The sequence below is a fragment of the Arachis hypogaea genome, chromosome 4 (genome assembly GCF_003086295.3).
Source record: "Arachis hypogaea cultivar Tifrunner chromosome 4, arahy.Tifrunner.gnm2.J5K5, whole genome shotgun sequence".
Classification (NCBI taxonomy): domain Eukaryota; kingdom Viridiplantae; phylum Streptophyta; class Magnoliopsida; order Fabales; family Fabaceae; genus Arachis; species Arachis hypogaea.
The window spans coordinates 71,156,660-71,160,848 of NC_092039.1; positions in this window are offsets into that span (position 1 = coordinate 71,156,660).

A 4,189-nucleotide genomic window follows, 5' to 3' on the forward strand; every position below is an offset into this window, starting at 1 on the left:
GCAAAAATCTGAGTTAGGCTGAAAAAGGACTGCTGATGTTGTTGGATCCTGACCTCCCTGCACTCGGAATGGATTTTTTGGAGCTACAGGAGTCCAATTGGCGCGCTCTCAACGGCGTTAAAAAGTAGACATCCAGGGCTTTCCAGCAATATATAATAGTCCATACTTTTCATGAAGGTAAACGACGTAACTTGGCGTTGAACGCCAAGTACATGCTTCTGTCTGGAGTTAAACGCCGGAAACACGTCATGATCCGGAGTTGAACGCCCAAAACACGTTATAACTTGGAGTTCAACTCCAAGAAAAACCTCAGCACGTGGATAGCTTTAGTCTCAGCCCCAGCACACACCAAGTGGGCCCCAGAAGTGGATTTCTGCACCAATTATCTTAGTTTACTCATATTCTGTAAACCTGGGTTACTAGTTTACTATTTAAACAACTTTTAGAGACTTATCTTGGACCTCATGACATTTTCATATCTGAATTTTATACACTTTGACGGTATGAGTCTCTAAACTCCATTGTTGGGGTTGAGGAGCTCTACAGCGTCTCGATGAATTAATACAATTGTTTTTATTTCACTCAAACGTGTATGTGTTCCTATCTAAGATGTTCATTTGCGCTTAATTGTGAAGGAGGTGATGATCCGTGACACCCATCACCTTCCTCAATCCATGAACGTGTGCTTGACAAACACCTCTGTTCTATATCAGAATGAATGAGCATCTCTTAGCTTCCTTAATCAGAATCTTCGTGGTATAAGCTAGAACTGATGGCGGCCATTCTTGAGGATACGGAAAGACTAAACCTTGTCTGTGGTATTCCGAGTAGGATTCAAGGATTGAATGGCTATGACGAGCTTCAAACTCGCAATTGCTGGGTGTGATGACAAACGCAAAATGATCAATGGATCCTATTCCAACATGATCGAGAACCGACAGCTGATTAGCCGTTCTGTGACAGAGCACCTGGACCGTTTTCACTGAGAGGATGGGAAGTAGCCACTAACAATGGTGACACCCTACATACAGCTTGCCATGGAAGGAACTTTACAAACAATTGAGTTGAATATTACATTGCAGGAATTCAGAGGACAAAGCATCTCCAAAACTCCAACAGATTTTCCATTAATAAAGTAACAATTTCTTATTCCCAATACTTTGACTTCTTACAATTAAATCCAATTGACATCCTGACTAAGATTAATAAAATAAACATAGTCTGCTTCAAACCAATAATCTCCGTGGGATCGACCCTTACTCACGTAAGGTATTACTTGGACGACCCAGTGCACTTGCTGGTCAGTTGTGTGGATTGCAAAAAGTGTTATTGCAATTTCGTGCACCAAGGAGCCCCAAGCTTATGGACAACCTTCTTGGCAACAACCCCCTCTGGAATCTTATGGGTACAATTCAAATCTTGATGCATACCAATCTAATATATGTGATGACCTTTATTGTGGTTGTCAACCACAATCATCATATGCACATGATCCCCCTCCTCAATATAGCCCTCCACCACACTCACATGCCTCATACCACCATTCACCTCCATATGATCCTAACCCGTACCCACCATACCAACCACCATATGAACCACATCTAGAACCATCATCTTTCCAATACCAATACTCCCATGAACCACAAAGTCCACACACACCACCTCAAGAATTTCACCAATATGAACCACCTTTTAACTACAATACCTTTCCCTCAAACAATGAACCCTCTCTTCCACCACAACCCTCCGATGAAGCCTTTATGCTAAAATTGAGAGATATTGAATCTTTTATCCTAAGGCAACACGAGGAGGATGAAAAGAAGTTTGCGGAGCTAAGAGCTAAGATGGCTATCATGGTAGAAGCCGTTAGCAACATAGTCTCATCCCGCCTAAGCCTATGCGATCAAGGCACTCCCATTGTTGAATATGGAGAAGCACCCAAGGAGCTTAGTGAGGGAATGGACTTGAAGCTTCAATGTGGAGAAGAAGAGTTAAAGCAAGAAGTGCAACAAGCGGAGAAGGTAGAGATTATTGAACCAAAGGAAGTAGTGGTTGGAACCTTAGGACATGTTGAGTACATAGGAGAATCACAAAATGAAGAGCCTTCTTCCATGGAGTTTGAAGTTGATGTTGAGGAGGAGAGTGCACAACCTCCAAGGCACAATGTGATTGAAGAATGGGAAGAAGTTTCCCAAGAAATAAGTCCTCCTATTTATGACGATTTTGAGTCAACATGTGATCCTTTTGAGCTTGAAGAACCCTTCCCCACTATACTTGGAATTGATGATAAGGTAGATTTCACTCAACCTCCTATTTATGATTCGAGTGATGGGGAAGAGCTAGAAGACATTGGTGAAGAAGAGCTTGAACTTGAGGAAGCTTGGCAAGAGGTAGAGTTTGAAGAACCTTGTCAAGTGGTGGAAGCCTCTAGAAGAGGATGGACGGGAGTGGAGCGTGCTTTGTCAAGATCATTGGGAACTCCTCCACCTAGGTTGTTATCCAATCCTTCATTTGAGTGGGTAAAACTTCTAACTCTTAGCTTTATTATCCCATTTGAATATGGTATTCTTGAAGCGGATGGCCAACTTAGGGCGCTTTGTGGAATTAAGCGTAAGAGGAGGATGTTTAGTGGTTGGCGTTGTAACTCTAGGCTCATTATGGTTGGAAGCTCAAAATTGAAGAGCATGGATTGGTGTAGTGCTCAAGTAGATGGGTCTAGGAGGATAGTTTGGTGCCTCCATGAGAATTCATCTCTCTTGCCACCCGGAGGAAATCACCATGATCAACTCAAGGACGGGTGCAAAAACAAAGTGTGGGATCCCGGATCACACAAGGAAGATCAACTTTGGGAGCCTCTGGTTTGGGAAGAACTCCATCAAAGCTTGGAGTTATTAACTTTGAATGATGAAGCACAATGGAAGTCCAAGCATTGGTGGATGTTCAAGGATGGATTCAAGCACAAGCCACCTTGATGAAGAGCTCCCTATAAGTCCAACTTAAGGACAATAAACAAAAGTGCTAGGTGGGAGACAACCCACCATGGTAAACTCTTTTCATTTTTTTTTCTTTTGTAAATATTGGTAAAATAGGTTTGATTCTTTGTTTTGAATTGCTTAGTTGAAGTTTAATTGGGAGTCTAGTAGGTTAAATAAGGTTTTATGATGTTTTGGTAGCTGTTTGGAGGCTTGGAATGCTTGGATTGGTGCAAAAACATAGAAAAATTTTGAAAACAGAGCACCATCCACGCGCACGCGCACTCCACGCGTACGCGTGCCCAAGCAATTTCGACCATCTACGCGCCCGCGCCATGTACGCGTACGCGTGGATTGAATTTTTCCACCCTCCATATATTTTCCCGAGAGTTATGCCTGGAGTGTGCCAACTTTGTGACCAAAGGCACGCGCACGCATACCTTGCGCGGACGCGCCACTCTCAAAATAAACCACCGATGCGCAAGCGTGCCGCACGCGTACGTGCCGCTTCCATTTCATCCATCCACGCTTACGCGCACATGACGCGCACGCGTGGATTGCCCTGTTTCACCCACCTTCTTTTCTTCTCCCCTTTCCATTTCTTTCCTTCTTCTCTCTTCCCTTCTTTTCTTTCCACCCTTCAAACATCATCCAACACTACCAAACACCATGTAACACCATTTCTTTTAGTTAGTTAGTTAGTTTAATTTTGTTTTCCATTATAAGTGTTGGATCACTAATCTTGTTTACTATTTACTGCTGCTTATTACTGATAGGATGCTAGTTTAACATCATTGTTGTTAATTGTCATTGTTGGATTCCCTTGTTGAGGTTACAATTTATTACTTGGTTTTGGATCTTCATGTTGAACATTTGTGAATACCAAGTACATGTTACATTGCCCTTAAGCTTCTTAATTTTTTTTGAATCGCATGTTTTGGCCAGCATGCATTTATCATCTATTGTTAGGCAATTGTACATTATCAATGCATTTTTTTTAGGATGCATGTTCTCTGAGCATCACCTATTTCATGCATTGAGATTTTGGAATTATGAAATTGGATCAGAAGCTTACCTAGTGACATATTTTTGAGCTTTCTAAGCTTTGTGGACCATGCTTGCTATGTGATTGATTTTCACTTCTATGTCCTTTCTCCTAATTACATAGCATCCATGTGTTTCACCTCTATGTCACTTAGTTGTTGCAACAATTTCAA